The sequence below is a fragment of the Lampetra planeri genome, chromosome 5 (assembly GCF_965212315.1).
Source record: "Lampetra planeri chromosome 5, kcLamPlan1.2.h2, whole genome shotgun sequence".
Classification (NCBI taxonomy): domain Eukaryota; kingdom Metazoa; phylum Chordata; class Hyperoartia; order Petromyzontiformes; family Petromyzontidae; genus Lampetra; species Lampetra planeri.
Window position 1 is genome coordinate 3,944,380 of NC_136111.1, and position 17,268 is coordinate 3,961,647.

The following is a 17,268-nucleotide window of genomic DNA, read 5'->3' on the forward strand; positions in this document are numbered from 1 at the left end:
TAAACACACTTGTGAAAACACCCCACGTCGTCATCATCATCATCATCGTCGTCGTGCTGCTGTCAACCCCCCAATTGATTCAAATGTGTGGCGGCCCTCCGCACTCACACTGATGATGGTCTTATTGCCCACACCCACCCCCCAACCGCCTCTAAAAACGAGTGAAGAACCACTGGCTCCACTGGGCTACCGGAGCTGCAATGTCGCGGGACCCTGGGACCGGAGCGCGCTTCGCTGAAAGTTGCCCCTGAAAGATGAGACGCGGCGCCTGGCGCCTCCGAAATCCGCGGCGCCGCGCTATTTCCATCCCGCCGACGCGTCTCGCGGAGAGATGCACGCTGGGGTCACTGCGAAACGGACGGTGACACACAAAGACAAATACAAAGATCCCCCGGATAGACTGTCACAGACTGTCGGGGCAAGGGCTGTTAGCGAGCAGCGCCTATGAATGCCGGAACGGCACACAAAAGGGGTGGGGTGGCCAGTACCACGCCCGACCGCCTTTGCCTCCCTAATGGCGATGTTTACTACGCACCACTGCATCAGATACTCATTTGAGGCTGAGTCGACCTAGAAGAGGCCCAAGAGCGGTTCAGATAATCGTCAATGGTGTTGGCCGTGAGCGGTAATCGAACCCGGTCGCCAGATTCGTAGCGCAGCGTGCTAACCGCTACACGACCGATCCCCACACATGCATACAAACATATCAAAGATCAAAGATCCCCCGTATAGCCTTAACAGACTGTAGGGGCAAGTGCTGTTAGCGAGCACCTATGAAGGCCAGAACGGTACACGAGGGGGTGGGTGGCCAGCACCACGCCCGACCGCCTTTGTCTCCCTAGTGGCAATGTTTACACACCGCACGAGGTACTCATTTGAGGCTGAGTCGACCTAGGGGAGGCCCGGGACCGGTTCAGATAATCGTCACTGGTGTTGGCCGTGAGCGGGAATCGAACTCGTGTCGCCAGGTTCATAGCGCAGCGCGCAAACCGCTGCACTATCGCTCCCCACACATGCATACAAACATATACACACACATACACACACAAAGGCAAAGGTCACCCGTATAGCCTTCGACAGACACGTTGGGGCAAGTGGTGTTAGTAAGAAGCGCCTAATGCAGGCCGGCACTGTGGCACGCGAGATGGGTGGCCAGAACCGCGCCCGGCCGCCTTTGTCTCCCCAGTGATGATATTTTATACACACCGCAACGGGTACTCATTTAAGGCTGAGTAGAGAGAGGCACAGGACCGGTTCAGATATTCGCCACTATTATTGGCCCTACGCGAGAATCGAACTCGGGCCGCCGGGTTCGTAGCGCAGTGCGCTAACCACTGTGCCACCGCTCCTCACTATATATACACACACTTCTATATATGCGAGCAAGCATAGCAGCGGTGACAGTTATGTCAATGGTGACAAAGACGTATGTGCATGCATTATTGTGTAGGGTATGTACACACGTGGTATATAATTGCGTGTACGTGCATAGATTCCAGTGGTGACCATCATGCCAGTGGCGATATAAATACGGATATGTACCTGGTGTGTACAACAACAGCTGCGATTCGCCACTAAGTGGCGGTGACTCCACCTCAGTGCATGTGCCAGGCTAGGTGCACGTTCGAGGCCACATGAAATGTGGAAGGCTCGTTGCTAGCAGGCGGGTCACGGGACAGACCCAGGTGTTATGGCTTGACTGAGATGACTGGCGGATGCACCACCTGGGCTTCCTACTGTGCCAGCTTGCTGTGTTTTAACCACCTGCTGCTCTGCCCGTTGTTGTGAGCGTCGCTCCTCTGCCCTGCGTTGTCGTTGTGGAGGACGACTGCCTCCAACTGCCCAGTAGCGTCCTTCACGAGCCTCCTCCGCACAGGCCGATGTTGACACCGCTGGCAACAGTGGCAAGCCAGCTCAACTTCAGAACTTCCTGCACCACATCAGCCCATCTCTTATTTAGCCTCTGCCATGTCCGTTTAGTCCCTTCTATCGAGCCAAACAGAAGCTGCCTGGTCATGTGGTGGCTGGGCCTGCGGGCTACATGCCCAGTCAACACTCGCTTGCTGGAGAAGCTCGCTGATGGATCTATGCCCGGGTATTTCGAATACAGTATCTGCGAAGTCCTCAAATTCAGGCAAGACAGCCTGCATGTTTCAAGCTGGCATATGTGTTCTTTTAAGGGAGTCTACGTTTTTCACGCTTATAAACTAGAGGCCACGTTTTTCCTGGAGAAGACTCGGATCTTGGTGTGCACCAACGGGCCAGACAGCTTCCACGCAAGATGATACAGCCAACGAAAAGAGAATGCCGCTTGGCTCATTCAGCTTGAGACCTCTGCTGTCAACGCAGAGGTACAGGAACTCATCCATCCCCCCCATAACCACAGCAATGGTCATGGAGAGGGAGTTGGGTGGGGTGTATCTAGGCATGAGTTTTGTGTTGGTGGTGTTCATAGTAAGGCACTTTTTTTCGTGGTAACTCCAGGTTCAGCAGAAGAGGCACCTCAGAGTGTGCAACAATCACCCTGCCATCAGCATGCACGCATGATGTGGTCGATCCGTAGAGAGTCATCCCTTGACCGCATTCAGGAATGGGATAACCCTCCTATTATATCTGCACCAGATGTGAATTCCGCTGGTACAGCCAGGGAAGACTTGATTTTTTATTACGTGGTCAAAAAATTATCCTAAATAGTTTTGGGACCGAGGCGAACAGGGAATGGAATGGCTCAGACTCCTGGTTACGTATCTTTATCCAGGCTTGTCCACCGTCATGAAAGTCCTTAATGCTCATGATCAGATAGCTCAAGTGGCATACAAATATACCACAATGGGGTCCGTGGAATGACTTTTCCCGGCACGTTGAAGAGGAAGATGCCCCTGTGGTTAGCAGAGGTGTGGACTCGAGTCATGTGACTTGGACTCGAGTCAGACTCGAGTCATGAATTTGATGACTTGCGACTCGACTTGGACTTGCATAACAATGACTTTGTCCCACCTATGAGATGTGGACTCGAGTCATGTGACTTGGACTCGAGTCAGACTCGAGTCATGAATTTGATGACTTGCGACTCGACTTGGACTTGCATAACAATGACTTTGTCCCACCTATGAGATGTGGACTCGAGTCATGTGACTTGGACTCGAGTCAGACTCGAGTCATGAATTTGATGACTTGCGACTCGACTTGGACTTGCATAACAATGACTTTGTCCCACCTCTGGTGGTTAGTCCAGTCAGTGCGGCCCCCATTCTTGGAAAAATAACAGATTGTAAATGTTGTTAATGTTGTGGCTTGGTTCTCCAACACACCGGTGTGCTGTACTAGTGACGAATTGGCCACGTTCTGTTTACGTGACAACCCTTACTAGTTGGCTGTGTCGGGTGGTGGCGGGTTTAACGACACATTTGTATATTTACGCGATCTAACACCCCAAAAACCCTCTATTATTCATGATATTGGTCGCGAAAGCCTCCTACTATGTGTTAAACCATCAGAGCATCATTTAAATGTAGTCCGAGCTTTTACGATGATGTCATGCGAGGCAGCTTGTGCAGAAGCGCCACCTTCCATCCGTCAGCAATTCGCTGCGGAGATCATCCCCGGGCATGCATGAGCATACTTACACACACACATACCGTCGGTGACATACATACGCACGTGCATACATGGCCGGTAGCGGACGTGCCTACTGCATTTTGGTGTCAATGCCCTGTAAATCTGAACGGAGTTTCGCACCAAACTATAATGAGTGTAACATTTGGACGGCTCATTTAGCGATTTTGTGTGTGCGCGTGTTAGCCCGTGCCACGATGTCGGGATCGGAACTCCGCGGAGGGAATTTGTGAATATCGCGACGGATACTGGACACGTGGTGGCGGCTTCACTGCAGCTTCACCGGTAGGTCGAAGAACAACGCTCACAACATTGAGCACAGCGATAGGCGGATAAAATGCGGCGAGGCGATGCATCTGCCGGTCACCTCGGTGTGTCGATTCAGAACTCCGGGAACTGCCCTGTGATCTCCTGCCAGTGGGGCTCGTTAAACTTCCACTTGTCCCAAAAGTGCACCTAGTCTAGCACAAGCACCACAATGGGTAATTGGCGACTGGACGCTGTTGCTGCCGTTCCTATAAGTGCATGGATGCATTCAACTGGAGTTGGTTAATCTTCATGCGCTGTGTCGCGTACCACGCGAGAGTGCCGTGCCTTTCAAAGTGGATGCGATGTTTTTGTAAAAATAAACAAACTTTAAATAGCCAGGATGAGCTGTGACTCAGCACGAGTCCTCGTGCGGTATCTGTACTGGATTACTAATCGCTTAATCATAAACTGGTGCGCAGTGAAGTGACTGTGGGCAATAGCAGAGCACATTAGGAAAACGCGAGGCAAAAGGCAATCGTCAAGAATGAGTTTTACAGCTGTCAAAAGGCACGCCACCGTCTCACGCTCTCAACGTGTTACTCAACAGCCGATGTGCAACACCGCAACTTTAATTTCCTTCCGTGTTGCACCAAAAGCTGCACGTTTCTTCAATATAAAGCAGGGCCCCGTGTCTTTAACCATTAATACGGCACAGGCGTATGACGGGTGGGCAGAGAAAGCGCGTCAAGGATGTGCCCAAGGCCGACAACCATCGACACCAACTCACGGGTGACTCTGGCCCAGGATCACCACGCACAGACAGTCACTCTCAACGATCCCAAACATCATAGAGGGGGTTTTTGGAGAGGGGGGGGGGCGGGATAGATCACGTAAATATAGAAATGTGTCGTTAAACCCGCCACCACTCGACACAGCCAACTAGTAAGGGTTGTCACGTAAACAGAACGTGGCCAATTCGTCACTAGTACAGCACTAGTGTGTAGTGTAGTGTATAGTGTAGTGTATAGTGTAGTAGTGTATAGTAGTGTATAGTGTAGTGTATAGTAGTGCAGTGTATAGTGTAGTGTATAGTAGTGTATAGTAGTGTATAGTCGTGTATAGTGTAGTGTATAGTGTAGTGTATAGTGTAGTGTATAGTGTAATAGTATATAGTGTAGTGTATAGTAGTGCAGTGTATAGTGTATAGTAGTGTATAGTAGTGTATAGTAGTGTATAGTGTAGTGTATAGTGTAGTGTATAGTGTAGTATACTAGTACAGCACCACAGCGGTGTGTTGCAGAGCCAAGCCACAACATTTACAATCAGACTACGAAATTTCGCCAGTAATTACAACTAACTTCATCCCAAAACAAAAACCTCCATTACGGATATTGGTCGCGAAAGCCTACGTGTTAAACTGATCCCAAACATGTTTTATTTTTTTACTCAACAGGTGGAAACAGGAAGAAGAGGAAGGAAAGAGGGAACGGTGGAAACAGCAAAGCTGCTGGCCGACTTACGAATCCAGTTCCACTCAGCCCAGTCTTGTCTCGACACGCGTGTAGTAACAGCTCATTACATGTGTGTAGTAGCAGCCAATACCACGTGTGCCCAGACTGCGGGCAAAAATCTGTCAATCCAAGATCGCTCTCTTCGGCCATGTTGGGACCCTCAGATAATCCAACTTTTCTACGGATGGCGATCGTCCTCGATTGCGAGGGATAGCCCATGATGATGATGTTGATGACAGGCCACGAAGGCACACAGGACCAACCTCCTACCCTCCTGTCTTGCCTAGACAGTCCCGGCCCAAGGAGATGACCTTAGCCCGGCAGGATCCTGACGGGGAAACGCGCCTGCTGTATTTATGACATTCGATTAAATGTGTCTACTCGCAATAGATGTTGGCAGAACATGCGTGCGTGATGTGTGTGTGTCACTATTGTTTTGCATCAAAGCAAACACAGAAAGGGTAGTGTCATGTTTTTGCTCGTACATATATGTTAAGTGGGAGAATTGCTGTGTTTGTTTTATTTATCCAAGAAGAAAGCCTCACCTACTCTTTGGTTTTTTCGGTAAAGTCACGTAGGTAGAAAAATAAAATAAATGAAAACAACTAAATTAAATCACGACGTTTCGGGCGCTACGTTGTTATTTAATTTAGTTGTTTTCATTTATTTTATTTTATTTTTTACCTACGTGACTTTACCGAAAAAACAAAGAGTATGAATCCTTGCAGTCACGAAAGCTTCAAATCTAGAATTAAAGCCTCACCTGTTATCAAAGCTCTTGTTAATCAGAGTTCTGCTTTTGGATGTTTGGTGAATGTTTTATTCTTCTCTTTTTTAATCCAGATTTATATATATATAGTGCCTAATTCCAAGGCACTTTACAGCAATTATAAAATCGCACGTAAGATGCCAGTGGTTCACATAAAGAGTGGGGGGTTATTGCAAGTGGTGGTGTAGCGTGACGTCTTACAGTGAGGAGTTGTGATCGGCACTGTGTCTATGCCTCATGTCAAGCTTGGTGAGTGAGCCCGTGGACTGCTGCTGCTGCTGCAGTAGCAGTAGCAGCCTGGTCAACATCTGAAAAGCTGCCGGCGAAAGTTCGGACCGTGCAGTGACGTTACCACAAGGTCCCGTGGTTTGAGATTAAAAGTAAAAAAAAAACCCACACCTTTCAGATGTATAGATCAGTAGCCCACGATTTGCTGTTACCTCCCAGGACAGACGTCCTGTTGGTGCCCCCGTAAGTTGGGTCTCTCATGAAGAAGATTATGATCTCTGCATGATCCGTCAAGCTCCCCCACCACCCCCTCCCGCCACCACCGCACTCATCCTCGCCATGCGTAAAAATTGCGCTCTGGGAAACAGCGCGCGGGGCTGCTAAGTCACCCTGCTTCCCGTAAGGCTTGTTGAATTGAGGAAAGCTATCCGGAGTGTTCTGTGACAGTGCACGGAACATGAAGCTCACTGGATATTTTGCTTGCTCCAGTGCTCAATTCACCACGTCGGCACCACCAGTCGGATTCTCATGCCCCCCCCCCCCCCGCCGTCCTCGAGCGCCAAGGAGCATCTGTGCCCGTCTGTCGCGATTCCGCAGGCGACAACAGACGCCCACAAGCCTCCCCTAGCAGTCATCCACTGGAGATCTGTGAGTTGGCATTAACTGACTGATGCCCCACGTACGCCTTACAAGCCCTTTGCCCAATGCACTCCCGGATGAGGGCCTGCCCTACGCTGCTTGCGGGCCGTGGGAGTTGCTTGCCCGGATTTCGCCGGGCGAGCACAGATGCGAGATCATAGAAGTGCGGTACAACGATGGATTTTGCCGCACTGCTCTCTGCTGTTCGCCACGCAGCTCCACGGTTTGTAGTCTATACCACCTGCCGTGCGCGGTGGTCACCCATCCACGCACTATCCAGGTAAATGCTGCTTAGCTTCCAAGATCGAATGGCATTGGTCGTGTGGTCGAGTGGATGAGGCGGTTCACGTTGACTGGGAGCTCAAATCCAGACCCCAGGCAGCTCCCGATGAATACTATTATAATGCAACACGAGTTCTGAAATGCGGCGAGTTGATGGTCTCGGACCGCTCCACGGAGACGGCACAAACCTTGATCCTCGCATCAACTCGAGTATTCTAACTCTGGGGCGAGAGTGACAGACATGATTGACACGTGGCGAGGAGCACGAGCGGCGAATGAGGGAGCCCCCCACCCCTCCCCAAGCCCCCCCCCCCCCCGCGCTCCCCACTGGTTTAGTTGGATGCTCAGGGTTGGAGCGATTCCCCGCGATGCAACAACACCCACACACACGGTGTAAACATTCACCGCGATTGAGGCAATAACATTCCGCCGCCGCCGCCGCCGCGAGCCGGAGCGCCTTCCACGAACGCTGTCATTGCGCACGGGGAAATGCGTTGTAAGTGCAGGGCGCAGCCAGGTCACGTGGATAGCATTGAAGCGAAACATTTGTTGACCGCTCTAAACTAAACTAAACTTTTAATTTATTTATTTTCCCAGGTAAGTGCCCCACTGAGCTTTAGCTCGTTTTATTTTTACACGCTTTTTATTAACTCACTCTGTTGTTGTTGTTGAATCCTCAAATCTTCTAACTAAATTTTTACCCACTTCCCAATGTGGTATCGACTGCAAACTTGGTATACTTATGTCATACTGATGACAATACTATATTTGATCATAAAAACATATTTTAAAACGTAATTTTTTCTATGTTATGTTTCGGCTGGGCTATAATTGTCCACGGTCAACTGACGTTGGCTGTAATTGGCCACGGTCCCTTACGTTATGGCAAGCTTCGGGGCCACTTGCTGGAGTCGTTGAGTTCTTCCATTGCTAGCACGGTACATTGCATTAAAGCGTGTTTTTAAAAACGTTTTTTAAATATTCCTTATTTTAAGAAGCGATCTGGCGATCACAATTGAAAACTCAACGAAGTGGCCCTATCGTCACGCGGAAATGTATAGCTGCCAACAAAAAACAAACTCGACATGCGCGTTTATGAATGTGGAGGGGGGGGGGGGAATAGGAGGATCCGAAGAAAATAATCCAGGCAACCAGGGGGAGAACACGCCAACTCCAAAGTATACGGGCATCGTCAGGGTCGGGATGATGATCCCGTTGAGCCAGTGGCCCGGTTAATTTTACACGAGAGATCTGCGGTACTTCGTAAGCACAGCAGCAGCAGCAGCAACAAAAAAAACAACAACTATCAATGTCGCAGAGGACGAGTACAGCAGGGTCCTTAAGGACTATTGCGTAACTAATACAAATAGATCAGCGACATACTTTCTGTACTGCAACATTACAGACCACCTCGCGTCCTCTGCGGGTTATGGTCGCTGCACAATACACAAAACAGCTCGAATTATTACACACAACACGGGCATTATTACTCCCACGTGGGCACCGAACGCTCGTTTTACGCAATTCACCCAACGTTCCAATGCATGCATTTTGAACTTCTTTCGCACCGTACGTAGCCAACTGTAATAATCGGAGTATGCGGCGGGGAAGGACAACGAACTGATGTGATGCAGTGTGTTGTTGTTGACAGAGACGCAATGCGCAGATAATGATTCTTCTTTCGATTTACAGCTTTCGTGACTGCAGGGATTCATCTTCTTGGTTCTTTCGGTAAAGTCACGTAGAAGCGAAATAATAAAATAATTAATGTTTTTTTATTCTTACTTTATTATTTCCCTTCTACGTGACTTTACAGAAAGAACCAAGAAGATAATGATTTTTCGTCAGCCATACTCAATAGCGTCATCACCACGACGTTGTCAGCTCACCGGTGCGGCCATCGGTCAGGCGGGGCCCCGATATTTGATTTGCCTCGCACGGTCGCACCGAGGGCTGTCGTTTATCGGGGCTCCTCTTGCCTCATCACGGTCTCGAACATTTGACGATGTCGGGGCGGCTCCATCGTCGCCAAATGCTCCGTTAGCGCTTTCGTCGCAAAATTACGTGACCGCTCGAATTAACTTGAAACAGAACGTGGGACGTAAATGAAACAATTTTCGTGAAGAAAAAAAAAAGATTAAACCGCGTTATAAGTAAGTTTTTCGATTTAAGGCTTTCGTGACTGCAGGGATTCATCTTCTTGGTTCTTTCGGTAAAGTCACGTAGAATGGGAATAATAAAATAATAAAAATAAAACATAATAAAATAATTCTCACGACGTTTCGGCCACCACGCAATCAGCCGTCCTCAGGTGAAGAACAGGTCCGTCGAGAAGACCTGAGGACGGCTGCTTGCGTTGTGGCCGAAACGTCGTGAGAATTATTTTATTATGTTTATTTTATTTTATTATTTCCATTCTACGTGACTTTACCGAAAGAACCAAGAAGAAGTAAGTTTTCTTTTTACTGTTATTGAAAACATTTCTCACTGTGTTTATCAAGAGGGCCCCCAACGCGTGGCTTTGGCCATCATGGGGGGGGGAGGTAGAGGGGGGGCAAGGCACCCCCCTGTCCCCCCCCCCGCTCGTTACGCTACTGACGGAGGCGTCTTGGCCGAGTCGTTAAAACGAGCCCGCGGCCTCGCAGCCTCCACGGATGCCCTCGAGTCGAGGCTCCGCCCGGCAGAGCCCCGGGATGCCGGGGCGGCCTGAACGGCCCGCGGCAGCTGAGGGCTATGAATAGCAGCCCGGTCAACAGGTGCAGCGGCGCGCTCTCTCTCTCTCTGAGTCTCTCTCTGTGTGTGTCTCTCTGTGTCTCTCTCTCTCTGTCTCTGGCTCTCTCTCTCTCTGTGTCTCTCTGTGTCTTTCTGTGTGTCTCTCTGTCTCTCTCTGTCTCTGGCTCTCTCTCTCTCTCTGAGTCTCTCTCTGTGTCTCTCTGTGTCTCTCTCTCTGTCTCTGGCTTTCTCTCGGTCTCTCTGTCTGTCTCTCTCTGTGTCTCTCTCTGTCTGTCTCTGTCTGTCTTTCTGTCTCTCTCTGTCTCTGTCTGTCTCTCTGTCTCTCTTTCTGTCTCTCTCACTGTCTCTCTCTCTGTCTCTCTCGCTCTGGCTTTATATCTGTCTCTCTCTCCGTCTATCTCACTGTGTGTCTATATAACACACTCTCACTCTGTGTCTGTCTCTGTCCCTTTCTCTCTGTCTCTATCAGTCTCTCTCTGCCTCTCACTGTGTGTCTATATATCACTCACTCTGTCTCTCTGTTGCTCACTGTCTCAGTGTGTCTCTCTCACCCTGTTTCTATCTCTCGCTCTGCCTCTCTCCCAGACTGTCTCTCTCACCCTGTTTAAATATCTTACTCGATATCTCTCGCTCACTCATTTTGTTTATCATTCTCTCATGCATTCTGTCTCTCTCGCTCACTCTGTCTCTCAATCTGTCTCGTTCTAACTCTCAATCTGTCTCTCTCTCGCCCACTTTGTCTCTCTCTCTCGCTCACTCTGTCTCGTTCTAACTATCTCAATCTGTCTCTCTCTCGCCCACTTTGTCTCTCTCTGTCGCTCACTCTCGCTATGACGGTAACTATCAGTGACACGCCAATGCAACGTCTCCAACGGGCCTACGGCTCTCTAATCGGCGTGTTCATCCTATTTCCGTCTCGTAAGTGTAATTCCAAAACACATAACTCTCCACGCTTCTTTGCACACTTTTGAAATTTCATTCGGTTCTCTTTGGAGACATCATATTGCCTGGCAGGTGGGCTAGGGCAGAACACTTTGTCAGAACGAACGATTGCCGGTGGTGAAGACTAATAATGGATTGGCAGACCAAAGGTGGGGATTGCATCGCGAGACCAACGAGAGACGGCAGTGGCTTGGCGAGGCCTTCAGCCAGCAGTGGATAGACCACGGATGCTCGCAAGTGCCGTGGTTGGAGCACTCGACTTTACAGAAGGTTGTGAAGTCGAAATTCTGGTCAGGGTGCAGCTCGGCTCAAAATCGCTCTTAAGTGGAATACCACGTTGAGATGAAGTCCCATCACAGCATGCCCCTCGTGTTCAGGTGCTGGAGTGTGGCGGGGGAGTTCAGAGGTCACATCACTTCTGCTGGCACCGCTGAGAAGATGGGTTCGAATCCCAGCAGCTGACAATGATTTCACCGGGCTCTCAAGTGTCGTGAAGTGATGGTCTCAGCCTGGTCACCAACGACTGCACAAGACGCCATCGCATTAAATTCCGGTTGCACTTAATTACGCAGACTTACGCTGCTGACCGTTGAAGTGCTATCGGTTCGACCGGCTCGCAACAAGCACGAGTCGCGTAGAAGAGCGCTTGAGAAAGTGCGCCACCTATCGCCTGCAGATACAAGGGCGGCTTGAAGTGTTGAAAAAACTTTCTGGAGCAGAAAAAAATTAACCCGTAACAAACAAAGTTTTTCACTATAAATCCTTTATATGCGTGGCGGCTAGAGTCCTCTCGTCCTCTGGCTTGAGATGGCTGCCACCTATGGGTCAGATGATTGCCTGCCACCATTAAGCAATTGGTAATTAAATATCTTTTTTTTTTCTTCTAAAAAGTGTAAAATTTTGGGAAAAAAACTTCACGAAAATAAATTGTCAAGCACAACGAGTCTGTGTGGAAAATGTCAGCTCGATTGGATCACGGGAAGTGGGTTAAAAAACGACCGAAAGATTTGCACGGTCGTAAGCACGCAAGCAAGCAAGCAAGTGAACTTAATATAAAGGATTTAAAAAACAAATCTGAGCTAGGCGTCCTCGGGCACGCGAGATATCGCATTGCTGGTCGAGATTTCCAAATGGACTATTTGTCTAGCGACGACGCTGATCGTAGTCGCACCGGGAATACAATGAGGAATACAACTTCCAAATTATATTTCTAAAAAAAGAATGCGGGATTTCCACCACTGGCTCATGGGCCTATGCATATCTCCTTCCCATGCCCTCTGCAAATTCCCTCTCCATCTCGTTCTCTCTCTCTCTCTCTCTAAATGACTTCCCTTCCTCTCTCGCAATGGTTCCTGGCTGCATACTCTGTAAATACTTCCTCTCGCCTTCTTTCCATCTCCCGTCATTCCCATCCCGTCTAAAGTTCCTTTGTAATCCGTCCAAAAACCTCCCCCGCCCTTTACACTTGGTGCATCACACAGTCCTAAAATGACACAGCCCTCCAAGCCACATCTATTCGGCCGTGCATTCATGACGAGAGCTTCCACCGCTGAAATTACAGCGTCACCATTGTCATTGGAAAACGCTGACTTACATGTTGTATACACCCAGTGGTGAATAATATGCACCTTTTCCACTGGCACATCCGAGTCGAGCCAGCACGGGGCCAAGATGGCACGGGTGATTCTCCACTGGCTATTTACTGAGCCAAGCGATAACCAAACCGTGCTACGCTGGCCTCCCAATACATCTGAATCTGGCTTGGGGCCAGTTCAGATATCACTTGCCACTAACGTTAGCCACAGCCGGGAATAAACTGCGAAAGTTTGGCAGGACCCTCGTGAAAAAGAGTCATGAGACTCAGTGAGGCTGTCCTGGGTAAACAAGGATAAAAATTATAATAAAATAAATACTTAAATATATAGATATATATAACCTCCAGTTGCCAGGCTCACAGTGCAGTGTGATAACCACTGTTTTGCCAAAGATCTAAGTGTGACACCGGCTCTGATAAGATGCAACGAACGCGTCTAAAAGAAGACGCAGACTATTATATCATTTAGTTTACGTTATTACAAACTGCAATGCATTAGAAGTGCAAACATGAGAATTGACCACATTACCACGGCTGGCTGTTTACAGTGCGAAATAATTTCAACATACATATTTATATAACAGATTGGCTGACCTGATAATACTTGGAGGGGAATATGCAATGGCTCCACACCAACATTTAATTACAAAAAATATATAATTTCAATTTACCAGGTAAGGCCCACTGAGCTGTATAGCTCTTTTAAAGAAGCGACCTGGCCACAAATGATAGCTCAACGAAGTGGTTTATCACGTGGGAATGTATAGCAGCCGAATACTCAAATCGCATGTTTCTAAATGTGGAGGGGAAAGAAATCCGGAGAACCCGGAGAAAAATCCACACGGCCACGGGGAGAACACGCGAACTCCAAATTTAAGGACGTCAGAGTCGTGATCGAACCGACGACCTCCTGTATACCAGTCGAGGTAGTTACATCTCGCCGCCGTGGTGCCTCAATAACTTAAAATCGATTAAATTGTTCACAGCTTTAGTCAACGAGACGAAGAGAATGACCGAGTGAAATCCACACACTGAGACGTGCCTGAAACCCCACGTGCGTTGTCATCGATCAGGCTTCGGACTCAACCATAAATACATTCTGACTAAAAGAAACACGGGTTCGGACGCGATCGATTACACTGCAGAATCTACACCGCGGTTCGCAAAGCCTTTAACCTCGAGGGAGAAAATCTCGAGGGGAAAACTCCACGCTGCATCTCACACCGGCAAAGGTGGCATACACACGTGGGATCCCCATTACATTGTCGGCCTTCGAGCACAAAATTACCCCCGAAAATAAAAGTGTAATTATTGTTAAATATATGCACGTATATATTTTTCGGTCTTGCTCTTTCCAACGCTGTTAATCATTCCTTCGTTCACAATTCTGAGCCATCCCTATCTCGCCCCCCCCCCCCACCGATCCCTCTCCCCCCCCACCGATCCCTCTCTCGCCGCCCCCCCCCCCCACCGATCCCTCTCTCGCCCCCCCCAACCGATCCCTCCCTCGCCCCCCCCCCCCACCGATCCCTCTCTCGCCCCCCCCCACCGATCCCTCGCCCCCCCCCCACCGATCCCTCTCTCGCCCCCCCCCACCGATCCCTCGCCCCCCCCCCCCACCGATCCCTCTCTCGCCCCCCCCCCCCCACCGATCCCTCTCTCGCCCCCCCCCCACCGATCCCTCTCTCGCCCCCCCCCACCGATCCCTCGCCCCCCCCCCCCCACCGATCCCTCTCTCGCCCCCCCCCCACCGATCCCTCTCTCGCCCCCCCCCCCACCGATCCCTCTCTCGCCCCCCCCCCACCGATCCCTCTCTCGCCCCCCCCCCACCGATCCCTCGCCCCCCCCCCCCACCGATCCCTCTCTCGCCCCCCCCCCCACCGATCCCTCCCTCGCCCCCCCCCCCACCGATCCCTCGCCCCCCCCCCACCCATCCCTCTCTCGCCCCCCCCCCCCCCACCGATCCCTCGCCCCCCCCCCCACCGATCCCTCTCTCGCCCCCCCCCCACCCATCCCTCTCTCGCCCCCCCCACCGATCCCTCGCCCCCCCCCCCCCCACCGATCCCTGTGTCTCGGGCGGAATGTGACACGTTAGACGTCGAGTGGGGCAGGAGCACAGCCACCAAGTCCCGTGTCACGGTGGGGGGTGGTTGGAGGTGGATGGATAGCTGTGGGGGGCGGGGGGGGTGAAGGTGGGGGGGGGGGCGAGGATAGAGAGCGGCGGGGGCGGGTGAGACCCATAACTCACATCCGATACCAGCAGCCGAGGGCCCATCCCGACCCAGCAGCCTCCAGGACGAGGCTTAGCCGAGCTAAATTTAAAAGTCTAAAGCTCCGGCGTGTGTGTGATACCTATACAATATCTAAACAAGTGACTGGACTCATCTTCTTGGTTCTTTCGGTAAAGTCACGTAGAAGGGAAAAAAATAATAAAATAATAATTATTTTCATTACTTTATTATTTCCCTTCTGCGTGACTTTACCGAAAGAACCAAGAAGATGAATCCCTGCAGTCACGAAAGCTTTGAATCGAAAAGTAACTGGACCTTCGCGGCCAGCATCATCATCATCAGTGACGCTGATGATTATTTCCCTTCTGCGTGACTTTACCGGAAGTACCAAGAAGATGAATCTCTGCAGTCACGAAAGCTTTAAATCGAAAAGTAACTGGACCTTCGCGGTCATCATCATCATCATCAGTGACGCTCAGTCCACTGCTGGATGAAGGCCTCCCAAAGCCACCGCGATGCTGCGATGTAATGATCCACCTAGTAGCTGGACATGAACTGATTTCATCGCTCCATCTCCTCGATGGACGTACACTCGGGCTGGCTTGTTCCATTCCGTGGCTTGAATAGTCATTTAAAGCCCTCGCTGGCAATCGATCCACTGTCGTGCTGGATGACGCCCCCCACCCCACCACGGCGCCGAGTCGGTCATTGGGGTTTGACCATACTTCACCATGCTTGTCAGTGTGAATTAGTGAACTTAGGCGTGGTAGGAAACAAAGGACAGGCCACTGATGTTAGTCGTGGCCGGGGAACGCCCTCGGGTTGCCATGCAGGTGTCGTGGCGCAGTGCTCTAAGAACCAGTGCAACCACTGCCCCACCTTGTCACCAACCTGCAACTTAAACTAAAATGTTTTTATTTTACCAGGTAAGGCCCACTGAGCTATGTAGATATTTTTTCAGAAGCGATCTGGCCGCAAACGATATCTCAATGAAGTGCTTTACCATGTGGACATTTATAGGAGCAGCCGCATACTCGAAACGCACGCTTCTAAATGTGGAGGGGAAAACCGTAGAACCCGTAATCCACGCGACCACGGGGAGAACACACAATCTTCAAACTAAACAGTCGGCGTCAGGGTCGAGATCGAACGCACGACCTCCTGTATACCCGGCAAGGTAGTTAACATCCCGCCACTTCGGCGCCCGCTTGAGACGTGGCCCAAAATTAATTCGCCGCGTTCCAAGAACGACTGCTAAATTCATAAACTCCGCTCACGATTCTCCTGTCCCTGAACACTTGCAAAACAATATTTAATCTGCCTTGCGCTCAAAACCTCCGTTCGCTCCTGCGTTGTGTGGCGCTGGGCCATTTGGATTCGCTGTTCTCTATGGAGCCCTCGTGTTAGATAAATAAAAACGGAAAACTACAAATTTAGAAGAAAAATAAACCCGTCTAATGTCAACGTGTTTAAAGTTAAAGGTGCAGCCCCGGAATTGCTTGATCACGCCGCTGCTAGCAGAAGGCTATACCAATAGAGGGTGCTCTGATATGGACTGCTAATTTGGCCTCATCGTCACGGGCCTTAATTACATCACGACGTGGATATACATCGCTTGTCAATGCGAGCACATATTACGACGCTGTTCAGGAACAATGGTGATGATTTATGTCACGGGTTGATAAATAACGGATCACAATTTGTTGGAGGCCAACTGTTGGTTGTCGTGTACAATGAGTGGCTCCGTCAGGAGAATGTGGAATTACCCTCACTAACTCAGGGCCGTGAACGGAGACGAGTAACGCCCCAAACTAGTTTCATATTGAACCGCGTTTGTTGTTCGTGATTTTAGGCTGAGTCAATCTTATCGGGGTGTGGGGGGGGGGTGGCGAAGGAGGGGGGTGGGGGTCGATGCAGGACAGCATCAGATACCAAACACATCGTGCCAGTGAAGTTGCTCTTGATCCAGGAATCCAACGCAGGCGACCAGAAATCCAACCCAGGTGACAGGCTGCTGGAGCAAGTGCTATGAAGATTGGCACGGCGCTTGAAGGCGATGGTGTGGCCAGCACCACGCCCGACCACCTTTGTATCTCCAGTTCTGATGGGTTTTTTTTACTCTGCACCGCGTACTCATTTAAGGCTGCGGGGACCTACGGAAGGTCCATGACCCGATCAGATAATCGTCGCTGCTGCTGGTGTCCGTGAGTGGGAATCGAACCCGGGTGGCCGGGTTCGTAGCGCAGCTGCTCCCCAACGCACGAGACGCACATACCCGTGTTTGATTCCCGCTCACGACCACCAAGACCCGTGACGATTATCTGAACCGTTCTTGCGCCTAGCACCTAGTTCGGTGTGTAAACATCACCATTGGGGAGACAAAGGCGGCCCAGCGTGTTGCTGGCCATCCACACCCTTGTGAGTCGTTCCGGCCTTCATTGGTGCTCGTTAACAGCACTTGCCCAAATAGCCTGT

The 17,268-nt window shown here is 50.4% G+C and overlaps 1 long non-coding RNA gene across 2 annotated transcripts in view; it reads left to right on the plus strand.

Moving 5' to 3' along the window:
* LOC144719192 (uncharacterized) overlaps window positions 1-5,766 on the plus strand; it is a 47,855-nt gene extending 42,089 nt beyond the window's left edge. For both annotated transcript variants that reach the window (XR_013585556.1, XR_013585555.1), the window contains exons 2-3: window positions 3,802-3,900; window positions 5,318-5,766. This is a non-coding gene — a long non-coding RNA (uncharacterized LOC144719192). The remainder of the gene's footprint in view (window positions 1-3,801; window positions 3,901-5,317) is intronic.
* Window positions 5,767-17,268: the final 11,502 nt, after the last annotated feature.